General features: G+C 44.3%; 2 long non-coding RNA genes across 4 annotated transcripts in view; one reads left to right on the top strand and one right to left on the bottom strand.

Moving 5' to 3' along the window:
- LOC139356433 (uncharacterized) overlaps positions 1–18,142 on the top strand; it is a 152,910-nt gene that overhangs the window by 104,472 nt on the left and 30,296 nt on the right. The window contains exon 5 of one of the 2 annotated variants that reach the window (XR_011608377.1): positions 806–1,957. The exons of the other annotated variant lie outside the window; for it this stretch is intronic. This is a non-coding gene — a long non-coding RNA (uncharacterized lncRNA). Of the gene's footprint in view, positions 1–805; positions 1,958–18,142 lie in introns of those variants that run through there. 2 annotated transcript variants of the gene reach the window in all.
- Positions 8,960–18,142, bottom strand: part of LOC139356432 (uncharacterized) — a 30,220-nt gene continuing 21,037 nt past the window's right edge. The window contains exons 10-11 of one of the 2 annotated variants that reach the window (XR_011608357.1): positions 9,874–9,978; positions 8,960–9,548 (exon numbers count right to left, since the gene is read on the bottom strand). This is a non-coding gene — a long non-coding RNA (uncharacterized lncRNA). Of the gene's footprint in view, positions 9,549–9,873; positions 9,979–11,276; positions 11,539–18,142 lie in introns of those variants that run through there. The other variant, XR_011608360.1, reaches the window with a different exon arrangement.

The raw sequence follows: 18,142 nt of genomic DNA, 5'->3' as shown, positions 1-18,142 counted from the left end.
TTTGCAGCTGATCTCCATGTTCCTTTCCTGCATATATTTTATGTGTCGTTTTGATTTTTCCTTTGAATAGGTTATAACATCTATTTAATTCCCTCACATCCTATGAGTTAAATATATTCTTAAACACCTATTTATTTATATGTGTATGAGAATGATAATTTTACCTTTTTCTAAAAACTATTTTTTAACTGTGTATATCTGCGTGTGTTTAATGATCAGAAGTCATCTGTAGCTTTGGAATGAAGCCTTCCATTCAGATTAAATCAGTCTGGTATTTCGCAGGTGTGTGTAAGGCAGTTGTTCCTGTCCACAGTTTCGCAAGTGGACGGTGACAGCATTGTGTTTGCATAGCATTTTCAAAAGTGCTTTCCTAACCATAACCTCATGTGCTTCTTTCAACGCCTCTCTGGGCTTTGTTTGGACAAATGATTATCAAAATTTTATCGAGAAGGAAAGGGTGACACATAGAAACTTAAGTGGTTAGAGGAAGAAAAAAAAACAGGTTATAAAAGGATTTCTGCATCTTGTTGGAGAAAAAGCCTTATTGAAGATATTAAGCCTGGTAATCACTCACTCCCCTTCCTGTGTCTGAATTCTGACTGGGCAAGACAAACACTCTTCCCCATTTCTCTCTGAGAGCCTGGGATTAGCTCGGCTGCGCTGCCTTTTCTGGCGCAGCCTGAAGAGCACGTCACAGTTGAACTCTGGAGTTTACTTGGGTTGTTCTGTGTTTATGACAAGTATAGAACTCGTTCAAAAGTTACCAAAGCTGTACTTTTCTCATTCTCTGAGTCTCTCTCATCAGCAGGGTGAAGCTCTCATATTATCGTCGTTTAACTGTCAACCTGATGAGCATTTCTTAAACTGATCTCCTCTGGACACACGTTTTCCTGGCTGTGAGGACACAAGGCAACATGACTCTGACAAGCTGCAGCTCGGACCCGGCTCCTGTGGCAGCAAGAATGTGGCCACTGGCCCCAGAGTTTGGCTTCACATGGCTCTTCCTCTTCCTGAAAGTTACAGGAGGAAGCCGTTTTCCATGGTGCTTGTAAAACTGTAACTTCAGCATTACACAAACTTCAGGAATGAAAGCTCACCTGCGGGAACATGAGTTAATATAAACAGGGGTGCCTGGAACCACTGCTCACAGCTTACTCTCAGCAGCCTGCACGGGAGACAGGATAGGAACAGGGCGGCTCAGGCCCCGGCCATGGCACCGTCACAGAGCACGTGCCTCTTTCCTGTTTTCATGCATATGGCACATGCCAGAGGCAGCCTGGTCATTGAGTAGTCAGAGCTCCCCTCTGCTTTACACAACGTACGACACATCTGCACATTTTCTGGAATAATTATAGGGTGATTTTTCAGGGAACGTGGGTAGTGTTTCTATTTTCAACTTTAAGTTTCATGGAGGAAATTTTTAGAGTAAATGATGTGATGTATACGGCTATATTTCAGCTAAAATCTGTATTAAGTCGGTTTAAGATTTGAAGGAAGGAATAAGGAGATTATAGATTGGAGAATGATTTCTTAGGAAGTTTCTACAGAATCTAATCTTATCTCATTGACTGCTTGTACTTCTTTATTCAGAAACAACTAACAATATAGAGTTTTTCATCTTTTAGGAACCATTAGACTTTGTTCTTTTTTTTTTTTTTTTTTTTTTTTGAGATGGAGTCTCATTCTGTCACCCAGGCTGCAATGCAGTGGCCTGATATCGGCTCCCTGCAAGCTCCGCCTCCTGGGTTCATGCCATTCTCCTGCCTCAGCCTCCCAAGTAGCTGGGACTACAGGCGCCCACCACCACGCTCGGCTAATTTTTTGTATTTTCAGTAGAGACAGGATTTCACTGTGTTAGCCGGGATGGTCTCAATCTCCTGACATTGTGATCCGCCCTCCTCGGCCTCCCAAGGTGCTGGGATTACAGGTGTGAGCCACCGCACCTGGCCTAGACTTTGTTCTTAAAAATGTAAAAACATCTATTTTTTTGCAGTTTTGCCTTTTGGCAATAAAAGTATCATTATATATAATATATCTTTAATACATATAATGCCATTAATAGATATAGACTGTACTAATGAATGTTAGAATATATAATATGTGTGTATATTATATATTCTATATTATAATATATTATATATATTATATTATATTATATATAATATGTGTGTATATTATGTATTATATATATTATATATATATTATAATATATTATATTATATTATATATAATATGTGTGTATATTATATATTCTAACATTCAGTGTGTGTGTATATATATACACACATATTATATATTCTAACATTCAGTGTATGTGTATAAACATATACACACATTATATACTCTGATATTCATTAATAAAGTCTGTATAGAGTGAAAATTGTGACATTTAGGTTCTTACTGACTGAAGTCATTTTAAATATTCGATGTTAGTGTAACTTTTTGATTGTTCACAGACTCTTCAGTGTCTGGAGTTGTTTTACTATCTTCAAGGGCAAAATGAAATTCTTTGTACACTTGTTGGGTTTTCTTTGTTTACCTTGAGGGCGAGCTGGTGAGGACTTAAAGGCAAGTTGAATGCGTCTGGTTTCAAATCCAATGAATGCAGCTCCCGGAGGCTGTGATTAAAAGGCGTTTGTGTGTTTTTTAGAAGCACATTGGAGATCTTTCACAAGCCCTTAAAGAAGTCAGGAATAAAACGTTGCAGCTTCCCAGGGAGAGAGCAACTCTGACCCTAAAAGTTAAAGTTACACCCCAGACTTGGAAAACAGGAAATTTCAGATGGTTTTTGGCAAAACACACAGCTCCACTCCTTCTCTTGGTGTGCTGAGTTTTCCGAAGTCTGTGTACTCCTTATAGTGCAGGGATTCTCCAAAGGCCAACATTTCAGTTCCAGAAAGAGCAAGAGCATCAACAGCAACAACCACAAAACAACTTTACCAAGAGCAAGCAAATTACAGCGTCTTGGTGGTTCCTCTGCAAATTCCACACCCATGCGGCGGGGCAGGACATCTGCCGGGCAGCTGGGGAATACCCTTCCCAGTGGTCGCGGGAGGCGCTGTTGTTCAGGAAAAAAAGTTGTGTGTTTGTGAATGAGCGCACTTTGTGGTTCGTGTATTCAGGCAGGACAAACTACACCACGGGGTTGGGCAGGGCTGTGTGTGCTGGAAGTGTATGCTTCTTTGTTTTGTCAGCTTCCCGAGAGATCAGGGAGAGCACAGATATGTCCCTTTTTCAGTTCAGAGGAAAACACCCAACGACAACCTCAACAAACACAACAACAACAGCGAGGACGAAGAGTGAGCCAGAAATTCCATCTGCATGAAGTGTGCTGGGAAAAGCCTGGCGAGGAATCCTGGTTGGTGAAAAACAGATTCGGTGCTTATTGTTTTGCTCTGTGAGTAAGTCACCAAAGAAATGTGGGCGTGGGCCGTTGGAAAGAAAATAGACTTCCACAAAATGTATGAATCACTTTTGTTAATTGTCAAAGAAAATATGTATTAAGTGATTACTTAGCCCCTGGAATTAAAACAAAATGAAAACGAACAAGCATCCTATGTCTCTCAATACTTTTAAAACTGAAGATGGCAAAATAATGCAAACCAAAGCCACCAGTGCATCTTGGCATGGTCAGCTGAGGAGGGCAAGTTTTCTGAAACCTTAAAAAGTATCTTGGTGTCATGAGCCTTAGAATTATTTGAAAGGCAGCCAACTCCCCTCTACCTTTCATTAAGCTCCAGAAAGGAATCCAGGGAGCTGGGGTTTGTGGAAGTTAGAATTTAACTGATGAGCCAGAGCTGCTTCTCCCCCGTGATAGGTCACCGTGAATCAGAGTATTTTGTGGTTGGCCTATTCAAACAGGCAAGCACTTGGTGGTTTGTCTTTTGTTTAATTTGTTACCAGATCCCACAAGATATTTTTCAACAGAATTTCAGAAAGCATCTTGGGAAATCCACAAAAATGGCCTGAGTCATCTAACCAGAAACAGTCCACACCACATCTGACTCTGAATGCCTGGCTTTTCTTTCTTTGGGGAGAAAGTTCTCAGCCTCAGTTGGATGAAAGGGCAGGGAAGTAGAGATTGATGTGGGGTTTACAGGGACATAAAGAGAAATTACGAGCCCCAGACTCTGAAAATTTTTAAGGTATCAGGAAAGTGCTCATGATAGAAACTGACAGTTGCTTTGGTGCCTGGGATGGTTATTAAGGATCAAAAGAACGTGGAGATGCTGTTATGGAAAAGTGACTGTGTTATGAATCTGTTGCTAAAAATGATGATTTCAAGGAGGAGAACGACATTCCATCCACCTATGACATGCATTTCACATTCGGTCAAGGGTTAGGCCAAGAATTTTTTTTCTTTCTTTCTTTCTTTGTCTCTTTGTCTCTTTTTCTTTCTTTCTTTCCTTCTTTCTTTCTTTCTTTCTTCTTTCTTTCTGTCTTTCTGTCTTTCTCTTTCTTTCTTCTCTCTCTCTTTCTCTTTCTTCTCTCTCTCTTTCTCTTTCTTCTCTCTCTCTTTCTCTTTCTTCTCTTTCTTCTCTTTCTTTCCCTTCCTTCCTTCCTTCCTTCCTTCCTTCCTTCCTTCCTTCCTTCCTTCCTTCCTTCCTTCCTTCCTTCCTTCTTTCTTTCTTCTCTCTCTCCCTCTGTCTCTCTTTCTTCTGCACAGCACTTTCAGCTCTAAACCCACAAAGCAGGTTAGGTTTCCTCTGGCCTGTGACCTAATCTTTAGTATTAGAGGAAGCACTGATTTGTTTGCTCCGACGTAAGCCCAAAGGGAATTTGGCTTCTTGATTTATAACAGGATTGGGTTTCAGGCTTCTAACAGTTAAAACCGGTCTTCAGCAGAGACTCAAGCAGAGGGAATGAAAGTTACACAGTGCGTGGATTAGTCCTTTGGTGTTTTTGACACAGTTTCTTTTCATAGGAGAATCTTATTTCAAATAGGGAGGCGTTTCCCCTTTTTAGAAAATGCTTGTGAAATGCATGACTCATTACGCCCTTGCAAACAGCCAAAAAAGTTCTGCAGACTCTAGGACAGGACTAAACCGCAGCGAAGTGTAATATTTCAGAGTCTTGCTGAAACAGCTGTTCCCATTCGGGTCTGAGAGCGGGTGGGAGTAGAGATGGTGTGTGTGTGGGGGCGCCCACTTCAGTTCCCCAAAGCATCAGCTGCTCCCTGTCTTGAACAGAATCAGCTCCAACAGGGAGAGGCTTGGACATGCCCGCCACTGACGCTGCCAGGCCTCGAACTCTACTGAGAGTTGGATTTTTCCCAGTGTGTGCTATCTCACTCTTATTTGAGGAATTTGAGTTAGAGCAAAATGTGGCCAGAGAAGGAAAAGGAACACCAACACCTCAATTATTGAGGGAAAAGATGTGCAGGTTTTCTGTAGCAGTGAACCTGAAGGAGACACTGCTTTGTGTCTGGCTCCCAGAGGAAAAGCCCAAGTTGATCTTTCCTGTGAAACAGCTGAAGGTACCACCTTGAAAACTGGACATTTTCCCAAACGTAGGCCAAGTTTCAGCTTGAATGCAGTCATCCTCGGTATCCCTGGGGAACTGACTCCAGCACACCCTCCCCACAACATCAGTGACTACCGAAATCTACAAAATGGTGTAGTGTTTGCCTATAACCAACATACATCCTCCCATTTGCTTTAAATCATCTCTAGAATCCTTATGGATATCTAATACAATATAAATGCCATTGAAATAGTTGTTGTGCTGTGTTTTTTGTTTGTATTATTGTTATTGTCTTTTTTTCTTCTTTTGAGATGGAGTCTCACTCTGTCACCCAGGCTGGAGTGCAGGGGTGCTATCTCAGCTTACTACAGCTTCTGCCTCCTGTGTTCAAGCAATTCTTGAGCCTCAGCCTCCCAAGTAGCTGGGACTACAGGCATGCACAACCATGCCAGGTTAATTTTTGTACTTTTAGTAGAGACAGGGTTTTACCATATTGGCCAGGCTGGTGTCAAACTCCTGACGTCAAGTGATCCACCTCCCTTTGCATCCCAAAGTGCTGGGATTACAGATGTGAGTCATCGCCCCAGGCCATGTTATTTTGTATTGTTTGTTCCATCTGCGGTTGGTTGAATCCGCTGATGTGGGACTCCGGTATATCGGCAGTGGGCTGTGTGTTGCTGGCCCCGTGTTAATAGGTACCTGTGTTTTCCTATTTGCTGTTATGTCAACAAAGACACGAGAACAATCCCTTCTAAGGGTGACTGCTTTTAGCTTCAAAATCAAGAACACTAAAACTCCAGCATCCATAGGAATGTATCGCACGGGCTTAACCATATCATCTTCCTGAGAAATTGATGAAGGCCGGGTGTGCTACGTGTCACTGAACTTTATCCGGGGAGAGAGAACCGGGTGACTATTGCCAGGTGGTGTTGGAAAGCAACAGTAGCCATCGCCATACCCAGGACAGGGTCCCAACCACATGTGGGGAGTTTTCCCTGGATGAGCTCATGCCTCCTGGGAGCAAAGGGCAAGAGAGAGAGGCCCCGTGCTCAGCCCCACAACAAGACTTCAGCATCTCAAGAGCAGCAGGCAGTGGAACCTAGCATTACTTTTATTTTCCCGGTACGAACTATGCACTGAGTTTCAAAAGGGAATTTTTGGCTAGGTGTGGTGGCTCCCTCTTGTAATCCCAGCACTTTGGGAGGCTGAGGTGGGTGGATCACCTGAGTTCAGGAGTTCCAGACGAGCCTGGCCAACATGGTGAAACCCAGTCTCTACTAAAAATACAAAAATTAGCTGGGCAGGGTGGCAAGCATCCGTAATCCAAGCTACTTGGGAATCTGAGGCAGAAGAATCACTTGAACCTGGGAGGCGGAGGTTGCAGTGAGCCGAGATCGCACCACCGCACTCTAGCCTGGGCAACACGCTCTGTCTCCAAAAAAAAAAAAGGTGGGGGGGGATTTTCTAATTTATTTTTTACTAAGAAACACCATAAAATATTTTCGGAGTTTCTGTGTGTGCGTGTGTGTGTGTGTGTGTGTGTGTGTGTGTGTGTGTAGTCAAAAACCACAGAATAATTGACACATGCCTTTTTGACAATCTCGTATCTTAGGACCGACTTCAAAACACCCTGACGCTGTCCTGAGAGGCCTGAGAGAAGCACGGCCCCTCTATAGAAGCCCTTTCTTAACTCCCTGACGCTGTCCCGAGAGGCCTCCGACAGAGAGAAGCCGGGCCCCCTCTATAGAAACCCTTTCTTGGGAAGAGTCCAGATTTCTCCCAGCACTTCCTCCTCTATTCTCTCTGTTATTCATGCTACATCGGACGTCCCATGCTGCGACTTCCCCCTCTTCAAATGGATTTTCAACAAAGTCTCTCTTTGCTGATCAAAACTTTTTTGGTTACTTTCTTGGTCACTTTTTTTTGAATCCAAAAGTATCTCAGCGGCTAGGCTCCCCGCCGTCTCTTGAAACTGTAGTGAGGTGTGAGGAGGTCAGGAGCTGACCCCGGCCTGCATCTGCACAGACCATCCTTCTGTGGATATCAAAGCCGCCATGTCCCTCCCAAGAGACACAGCAACATTTTGTGCTACAGTAATTTACCGCATTTAACATCCATTTGTCATTGAAAAGTAGCATTTTTTTCTCATAGCCTTGGACCCACCACTCCTAGGAGAACAATTTTCTGCCTAAAGCTGTGGCTTATCTTTGATGTGGACAGAAGTCACTGGGCATCTCTGTTTGGGGCATTTCTTCTCTCCAACCTGCAAGTGTGAAATCCTGAGCTAAGGGCAGCGGGTCCCTCCAGAGAGGACACAGCAGTCATGACGAGACTAAATCGGTGTTTGGGTTTTCGAGGCCATCCATACACTTGGCCCAAGCAGATTTACTAACCCTTCACCGTCACTGAAAATCCTCAACAGCACATTTTTGCTGGGGACAGCGAGGGGGAAGGATGGTCTGAATAAGGAAATGGCATGTGTGCTCACTGTGCTTACGCTTGGTAGAACAAGAATGTCAAGAAAGGGAGGCCTGGCGAGTGAGAACAGGACCCATTGTGCTGGAATCCTGTTGGCGGCAAACAGAGTTTCAGTCTGTGGTGAATTCACACTGTTACTAGGCATGGAAAACAATGAGAGTTTTATGAGACTTGTTTATACATCTAGAAAATACATCTAGCTCCTTGAAGCAGAGTGTGGTGGCAAGCGTCTGACATTCAGTTACTATGCACAAAAGAGTTCCCTTCCCACAGGGCCAGCAGGTTCGGGAAGTCCTCCCGTATTCGAGGTACCAGGAGCCATAAATCCATATTTAATTAGCTTTGAACGAAATGTAAGAGGTGATAGGCTCTTTGTGCTAAAAATGAAACCAAAACCGACCGGGTTGATTTATGCCTAATTCAGAATTGTAATTTAATTGAAACGACATCCTGAATTTTAAAAATCTCTCTGGCAAAGCCCTTCCCACGTGAAATTCAAATTCAGAGTCTTAGGACTTAGGAATCTCCATGTTCTGATTCTCTGCCACATTGCTTAAGATGTTTACTCAACCCTCTTCAACAGCTTACTTCCTTAACTGGCTTGCTTCTCATTAAATCACTGCATTTCTTAGTGACTCAAAGTTATGAAGCTCAAGTTTGAATACAAACACATTGGGATTTCTTAATGGATAACTTATTTGATAGTCCTTAGCTCTCCTCTTCACCAGGCTCATGTCTATGGGAGGAGGCTGACGCTGAGTTTAAATGTAGGCTGCTGAGGCAAAGGTAGAAATGAAAAGGTAAAGAAAACAATGAATTTAGAAACTTGTGCTAGATGGCGAAATAGAGATCTCAATAGAATGTGAAATCTTAATAGTACACCTGGAAAATATAGATCCGCCATCCAAACCTTAGCTGTTACGCAAGTTTTACAAAGAAAAAAAGAGGAATTCCTGTAAATTAAAGCTTCTATCTTCTTTTACTCTAGTAAGAGCAAAAAATGAACATAAAAGTTATAAAATAATACAATTTCAAAAGCAGGTTAATGAATTATTTTTAAATAACTTGAAATATATGCATGCACTCATACATGATCAACTTCCTTTGGGCAGGATGTCCAAATGCTTTGTTCTTGCTAAGGTGTTGGTTACACACACCACAACACTGTGTGGCCATCCTGGGCGTGGGCATCCCTGCAGACCACAGCACAAGGTTCTCTGGGCCCCTTAGCAGTTGCCCTCAAAGCAGCCACTCCTGGTGTTCTTTACATCGACTTTCTTTTGCACGGCACGATGTCTTGAGGGTCCCCAGGTCATTGTGTGCATGGAGTGTGCTCGTCCCTCTGCGGGTGACACCCCGGCTTGTGGTGAAACCCCGACTGGTAGATAAGCCGGCATTGCCTGGGATTCCAGTCCATCAAGGTGGCCACCGGCCACCAGGGCTTGTAAGAAATCCTGTGGGGGCTTCCCACCTCCTCACCTCCTACTCACTCCACCAGGCGTGGGAAGCAGCTTGCGTCTTCTCCTTTGGGGCAGGCTCCTTACCTTCTAGACTGTGACCCATTTAGGTTCTTCTGGATCCTCAGCATTCCCACAGGCTATAGGAGCCTATCATGTTAGAGATGATCTGATTATTCCTCACTGTTAGGCTACGTATGTCTCTCTCTATGATGTTTTATATCCTAACCAGAAGGAAAAATCTCCAAATACCTGAATATATACATTTTATATGTCTCCTTTGAAAAAGAAAAAACAAAAGCAATAATCAGGTGAGGTGACTCATGCCTGTAATGCCAGCACTTTGCGAGGTCAAGGCGGGTGGATCAGTTGAGTTCTGGAGTTCAAGACCAGCCTGGCCAACATGGTGAAACCTCATCTCAAAAAAAAAAAAAAAAAAAAAAAAAAAAAATTAGCCAGGTGTTGTGGCAAGTACCTGTAGTCCCTGATACTTAAAAGGCTGAGGTGAGACGATCGCTTGATTTTGGGAGGCAGAGGTTGCAGTGAGCACTCCAGGCTGGGTGACAGAGTGAGACTCCATCTCAAGAAAAAAAAAAGAAAATCAGAGAATTTATTTATTTCCCTCCCAGATATTAAAGGTGCGCAGACCTGCAGGTGGGCCCTTGGGGTGAGAGTCCCCTGCAGTCTGCCCCTCCCCAGCTTCGGTCCAGCTTTCTTTTTTTTTTTTTTTTTTTTTTTGAGACGGAGTCTCGCTCTGTCGCCCAGGCTGGAGTGCAGTGGCGCGATCTCGGCTCACTGCAAGCTCCGCCTCCCGGGTTCCCGCCATTCTCCTGCCTCAGCCTCCCGAGTAGCTGGGACTACAGGGGCCCACAACCGCGCCCGGCTAATTTTTTGTATTTTTAGTAGAGACGGGGTTTCACCGTGGTCTCGATCTCCTGACCTTGTGATCCGCCCGCCTCGGCCTCCCAAAGTGCTGGGATTACAGGCGTGAGCCACCGCGCCCGGCCCTTCGGTCCAGCTTTCTTCACTGAGCTCTGTCCACTGTCCCCAGCACACGGGTTCCCCCACTTGCTGTGTGTTACCTTCTGAAAGTAAATATTTTGTACCACCCTGGAGTAGGTTGACTCTTGTTTTGTAGAATCAGGAAGATTCAGCGATAACTGGAGATTGTCTGATATAAATAACATTTTACCGTATACGTGAGAAATGGAAGTCTCAGTATTTTTAACCTATAGAGAGTATAGTGTAACTATTTTAATTGGGACTGAAGTGTTTTTAGCACTCTCTGGCAACTTTTAGAAATATTCATTTAGCCCTTTCTTTGTCAAGCAAGAAAACTAACTGCTGCTATGACAACCATCTTATTAACTGACCACAGAATAGACAAAAGAAAAACCAGACAAACATCACCCACGTTTTCTGCTTTTTACAAATTCTATTTAGGAAGCATGCGTTACCTCTATTATTAAACACCGTGAGCGTTGACAACAAAACAATTAGAATTTTAAGACAAAATTTTAGGAGAAGCAAAGTTTGGGTTCCTAAGCGATTTAGTTTTTAACACTGGGGTCATCGTCATTTAGGTAAGTATTTTGAAGGTACAGTCTGAGGTGTCTACATGAGTGTGAATGTGCACACCCCACCTAAAATACAGAGAGACGCCTGTTCTACAAACCTCAGTTTATCAAACTGAAAGTTCTTCTCAAATAATCTGAGAATCAACCGGTGAGGAAAAAAAAGTTTTTATTTAGTACTGGTGGCCAGTTGGAATATTCTTAACAGTAAAACTCAGTTTTACAAAACTATTAAATTCTTCCTCTTGGACTAATTTTTTTATGTTTAATTTCTGACCCAAGAGAATTTTCAGCTTCATATAGCATTTTTATTTCCTCCACCCCCAGCTGTAAAGAAAAAAAAAAACAAAAAATTGGAATTGGAAGCAGTTGAGGCAGGAATCCAAGCGGTCTTTTCCTGCGACTCCAGTCCCGCCCTTTCTCCTTCAGGCATCTTGTTCTGTCTTCTGTGAACCTGCTGCCCACACGGGAACGCTGTTCCTCATACTCTGGGCTCTGGAGGCTTTCACGTCCATCCAACTGTGTCCATTCTGGGCACAGGCTGGGCACATATGCCTTAAACATCACTTAAAGGGTTGCCAAACAAGTCAGTAATCAAGACAGATAATATCTTAATGCAACTTTAAAGTCAAAACGAATGCAAAAACATCCACCATGAATAAAGTATTAAAACCTTAACTCAAGACGAGGTTACTGCCCCTATTCTATTTATGCTTCCTGAGTCACTAACTCTGATAAATGCCAATATCGAAAGATATATTATTCTGTATTCCATTTCTAAATTATGTGTAAATGCCAATCTTCTGTGCTTAAGTTATTCCTTTTATTTCCAGTATTTTATTCTTGTGTTTGGCGTATGATGGTGGGAGGGTCCTTTTTACGCTTTTCATCTTTTGCTACTAGCTGTATGACATTCAGCAAGTCACATAGTCTTTATTTTTCTCAATTTCTTCCTCCATAAGATGAGAATGAGTATCTACCACATAAGGCTGTTGGAAGGCTCGGTGAATTGACACCTGTTAAGAACTGAGAGCGACACCTTGCAAAAGTGACTACTGTATGTGCTGACTTTTATTATTGCTGTTTTGGTTGCTGCGGCTGCTGCTGCTGTCTTGACTGTTCTATTACACGTCAGATTCCTTTGTGTATCACCCATGGTGTCTGCGGTGAGGACCGAAAGACTCTCCCACGTGGTTGCCATATTTCTCAGGATCCATTCTCCTTCCACGCTTGGAATCATTTCGCTTTCCATTCCTGTAGCAGCTGTACTGGAAGCTGTGTGTTGTCTGCTTTGATAAACATAGCCTAGGATGCTGTGGGGTGTGGGGGCCAAGGCGGAAGGAAGCAGCTCCCGCCAGCAGGAGGGCCCCGCTGCACTCTCAAGCCTCCAAACCGCAGCACCTTTAAATAATCCCCTCAGCTGTGTCACTTGAAGAATTCCAGAAAGCAGCCCCCAGGGTGGTGCTGACCTAAAATTCCACCACTTACCTTAGGCTAAGCACTACATTTTGTATTCGACCCTCTTTTCAAATGCCAAAACCTTTACTATTTTAACCTTGGCATAAAATAATTTAACAGGTACCTTGGAGATGGGGGAGTAGTGGGGATGAGATACCCAGGAGTTCAAGAGAGTAATTACCCAGCTCTTCAAGGAATATTTATTATACATCCTGTAAGCATTCAGCTTGTACAGGGATCTGAAGATACAAGGAAATGAGCAATACGGTTCTTTCCCTCAAAAGTTAATGCGTAAAAAGATACATGAGAGAAATGACAAAGTGTACTTGGGCTGAATTGGTCACTTCACTTCTTTGTGCTGTGGTTTCCGTACTCCGAGGACTTAGTGTAGAGAAATGCATAAAGACATTTATTCATTCCACGTACTGGCATGTAGCAAGTCCTCGGGAAGTGTAAGCTATTGTTCTTATCAACCATAGTAGTAGAAAGTTCTTAAAAGATCAATGAGCAAAAAGGATGGGTGAGTGGGCATTGAGGAATGAGTAGGAGTTTGTCAGGCAAACAGGAGATAGAAGAGAAGAAGAGGGTTCAGGCATAGAAAACAGCAATAGCAGTAGCAGAGACAGGGGTAGAATAGGGCTGATAGGAGCCGCAGCGAGAGTGAGCCCAGGTTCACAGTAGGATTTACCCCACACAGACCCTCTGGTGACCACAGGGCCCCATGACAGGCACTTTGGGACGGCTGGTGAGCAGCTCAGTTCGTGGGGATTTGGAAGCATCACACATACACTGCAGAGCCTTCTTTTCTTTCTCCTTTTCTTCCCCCCCCCTCCAAGGGGCACATTTCTCTGTTTATATTTTCTCTCATTCTAAAACAATGTTGACAGATATGATTATTTATGAGTTCATTAATAAACATTTATGGCAGTTGACATGGAAAACAAAGATCCATGATGAATCAGAAAAAAACGTACTGACAATATATGTAACAGAGTGATACATAAATATAATGGAAATCTTTACTTTTATAAATGGATGTGAACATATTACAAAATAACAATGATGCATGTATATTTCACAGGAAGAGAGTTCAAATGCCCAATACCTACAGGATAATATGGTAACTCTTTGTAATTTATTTTCTCTCCTCTTCTGATGTTTCTCTCACCTCTTTTTTCTTGTAGGAGCTAGAGGATAATTCAGAGTAAAGTCCCTGCTCCTCTCTGCTGTGCTAGACTACAAGTGTTTCAAAGGTGGAGGCTATGATTTCTCACAGTAACACCCACTGCATTTAGGGCAATGTCTCAAGTGGCGTCAACACTGAAACCTTTCCCTTGTGTAACACATTTTTATTGCTCACTTCTATGAGTCAGCTGCTGTTCTGGTTCTTTGAGATACATTATTAAACAAAGGAGTCAAAAATACCTGTCTTCCCGTAGCATAGATTTCATCAGGTAGAATGAGGAAGTGGTGGTAAGGGACACAGTAGATATACGAGTAAGCCACACAGAATAGAGCAGGAGAGAAATTCTATTTATGTCCAACAGCAACTATTTTGTAAAATAATATTTCAAAGGCTTGACGTGGGAGGGAGGCACAAGGTTGAATCAGAAATGCTGTGACCGGATCTGAAGGCTAAAACCAACATGCATTGACGATGTGAATTTGCTCACCTTGAAAAACATTTCTTAAAATCAAATGATTCTAAACTTCTGGATTTGGAGGAGGCTGGGAGCATTCAATGAGCATCATAATTTATACTTCTGGGAAAGAGGATGTAGAGGTGAGAAAAGATACAGACCCAGAGAAGAGGATTTAGCTCCTAGTCTCAGAGGCAGCCTGGTAGCCTCATGTTCCTCATGCAGTTGGAGGCATGGCCTTCATAAATTGCACTCATCCAGGGTGACTTCCGCCCCCATGGAAGCGGGAAAACGTGGACAAACTACTGTTCTTTCAGAAGCCCTCACAAAATACCCAACACTTTCTTTTTTTAACTCAAAGACATGTTAAATGTTTAATTAATTAATTCACTAATGAAGCCCGTAAGCTGTGCCAGGCATTGCTGGAATTGATGGGGGTTCATCCTTGAGTAACACGACAGCAGCCAGTCTCCCTGGAGCTGATATTCCAAAAGGAACTTTTCCTAAGTCAAGGTTACAGCTGAGCAAGCTCAACATCTGATGATTCCTTTCCCCAGGGCCCAACCTTCTGCCAGCTGGTTATACTGAGAATCAACAGGTGTTGGGTTTTTCCCACTCCGTCCCCGGCCTCTCACCCATTCTCCATGATTGAAGTCCTGATCTTGTCCTGGGAGACTGACCCTAAAGGATGGTACTAACCAGCTCCCTGGCTGGCTGTCTTCCTGTGGGGGTGGCCAATGGAAGTCACTGGCCGGAGACAGGAGGACGGAGAAGAGGAAGGATGTGGTATTTTCTCTTTGCTCTCAGAGCATTAATGCACGGGCAGCCCCTGTGTCCATCCAGGGTGTTAGCGGCCACTGCCGGGTGGCTGCTTCTCTGTGGCTCCGTGTCCCACCGAGTGCTGGCAGCTCCATTTCCTTCCTTGCTCACCCCAGCCTTCCTGCTATTGCTGGGCTCAAGTGGCCTCAGCACCCCTTCTGAGACCCTTCGCTCTGCCCCAAAGTCTGTAAAGAGTCTTTCCATCAGTGTCTCTCCTCTGAACAGTGAGAGTGCAATTCTGCTGCCTGCCGGGCCGCCCCCTGATAATCCAGCTTTGCACCAAGCATGTGAATCTTGGTGAGGAGCAAGGGGATGAATGCATGCTCTAAGTATTACAATCTCAGGCAGGGCCATGCTGATGTACAGCTCATGCGGACAAGTAAACACAGAAACGAGTGTGTATATGGAATCCACCACCGTGCGTCTGCAGCCTGTGGTGAGCAGCTCCCCCGCAGGAGAGCGAGCTGGGGATCCTATGTGGAAGGATCCTATGTGTGTGGAACGCACTGTGTCTTTTGCGCACATCCAAGAAGGCTCTCCTGAGAAATGGGCTTTTAGGAATTACTTGAGTCAATAAAGTGTTGGGCCCAATGACCTAGTACCCCCCCGAAACTGTGAAGGTCCAGAGATAGGAAAGAGTGAGGATATCTAGTCCAAGCTCGAGCTGAGCCAGTTCCCCAGAGTGGAGAGGACTGAGAACCTGTAGAACTAAGACCCTGGAGGGAAGGTGAAGATTTATGTCATTGTGGGGACGGATGTGAGCTGTTGAGTACTTGGGGCTTTATGGAGAGTGTAACGAAACACCATCAAAAGGCCAACTGAGGGGGCATCACACTCACATTTGTGGCTGTTGTGGATGAGTCTATCATCTGGGAGGGGCTGGAGGGGGAGTGGAGGAATTAGCACAGCCTCCAGGCCATGGGGGCAAGGTCTTGAATGAATCCATCACAGGCCTCCCTGTGAGGAACTAGATTGGAGAGACAAGTAAAAGAGGATTGAGTGCGGCACCCAAAGGTGCCTGCAGAACAAGAGATAAAGTCACGCTGAGCAGAACCTGGAGCATCGTGTTGAGGAGGTTCCTGATCACTTTAACAGGACCCTCAGGATCACAGCACATCCCGGAAGGCAGGAGATGACGTCTGCCTCCAGCCTGTTGGGGCTCAGTCTGTGCTGAGGCTGTTCGGAAAGCTTTGTGGGTAAATCGTTAGAAGGAATGGGCCACAGAGACAGGCACATGCGCTTGCATGGACGTATCCTTTGTGTTCGATGTTGTTCTTTGGAGGCTTCTAGAACTGGCTATAATTGACCAAGTCTTATGATTGAAAGAGTGAGGCTTTGAGGCGACTCAGACCCAAGGTCAAGGGCAACTCTGCCCTCCTTGGCCATGTGGCTCTGGGAAAGTGACATGGCCTTCGTTTACTAGCCTATGAGGTGGGGATAAGAACAGTAAGAGTACAGCACTGTGGTAAAAACAGATGGCTTCAGGTGAACCTGCTGACTCACAGCGGGTTCCCTGTGACTTCCGTTCTCCCTCGGAAGACATAATCCAAACTGTCTCATGCTTTATGGGTATGTTTTCTCTCCCTGTCTGCTTCAACCCCCTGCTTGCCCCTGAGCCTCCTCCATGCCCCCAAAAACTGTAAACACCTTGAGTTTGGGGAGGTACTTTATACATAAGTATTCCTGCATGAACTGTCCATCACCACAGGCTCTTAGTAGAGGCTTCTTGGATTGCATCGGATTGCTATCCACACCCAGCAGCCTGACCCTCAGCAAAGCTCGAGCATTCAAGATGATGGACAAGGCAGGCGGCTTTGAGTCCTGCTGGGAAGCTGGAGTGGGCTGGGAATGCCGGAACCTCACTCAGCATGTTCCAAAGCAGAAGCTCTTGGTCTTGACTGAGCCTTAGAACCACCTGGGGTGGGCTGGGGGAAGTTTAAACATCTCTGATGCCCAGGCCTCACTCCAGATCTGCCACGTCAGACTCTTTGGGGGCAGGACCCAGGCATCAGCATTTCACAGCTCCCTGGCTGCCTTCTATGCGGAACCAAGGCTGAGAACCTCTGTTCTCGTCCACAGTATCAGCAGCAGACATGGGGAATTACGGCCATGTCATAAGTAACCCTTGGGCTGCACTGCCTCTAATAAGATCTACAAGGTCATTGCCTTTCTACAAGTCATTGATGAAGGGAAGCCCCGATCATTTTCAAGGTCTCAGTCATGAATATTGTGGGTTGAAAAAGAAACATGTAGAAGACAGGAAGAAAATACTTTCATTATTTCTTATCCTCTGGCATATATTGAATTAGAAAACAAACCATCTAAATACTTGCACTTCAAGTTTAAATTTTTGTGAACTCTGGAAAAAGTTTATGTATTAATTCATGTATACACTCACTCACTCGTTCAATTACGATCTTCAGCAAGTTGTATGCGCATTTTCCACCAGAACATAAGACAAGAGGGCATTGCCTGGTGTTCATTCACCGACATGTCTCCTTCACCTGTAAGGATGCCGGGGACACCTGGAGTGCTTGTATGATTCTAGTCAGGCTGCCATAACAAGTGCTACACACCGGGCAGGTGAAACCCGGAAATCTATTTTCTCACAGCTCTGGAGGCTGGAAGTCGAGATCAAGGCGTGGGCAGGGTCGGTTTCTCCCGAGGCCTCTCTCATGGCTTCTAGATGTGATCTTTCACTGTGTCCTCACGGGGTCATCCCTCTGCGTGTCTGTGCGTATCCAAATGTCCTCTTCTTCTAAGGACACCAGTGTCATATAGGATTAGGGTTCATCCTAAAATAACCATTTTAACTTAGTCACGTTTTAAAACGTCCAGTCTGAAAATACAGTCACATTCTGAGGTCGTGGGGGCTGAGGGCTTCAGCATGCAAATTTATGGGGCAGAGCAAAGTTTTGTTTTTAATAGTGGTCGATGCATAAAAAGTTAAATGAATAGATGAAAACATTTGTAACAATGGAATTGGGGAAAAATGTGAAAATTCATTGGGGGTGCTTGTTAGATCCCCAAAAGAGTAGGTTTGGGGTAGAAATGCTGGAAATTCAGTGGTGGTCTGGGGTGAGCTACCTTGATACTTGATCTGTCTTCCTTGGAAGGCATGCATCAGCCCATTCCGTAGAATTTGACAGGAGACAGTATCAAGGAAAACTTTCTCATCTCACAAGGATGGGAAAGAGGAAAAGTGATCTGCCACCTCCCTGTGTGTAGAGGAGGGCAGCGGTACACGGAACAG

This window comes from Macaca nemestrina, chromosome 9 (genome assembly GCF_043159975.1).
Source record: "Macaca nemestrina isolate mMacNem1 chromosome 9, mMacNem.hap1, whole genome shotgun sequence".
Lineage (NCBI taxonomy): Eukaryota > Metazoa > Chordata > Mammalia > Primates > Cercopithecidae > Macaca > Macaca nemestrina.
This window is presented reverse-complemented; position numbering and strand designations above follow the sequence as displayed.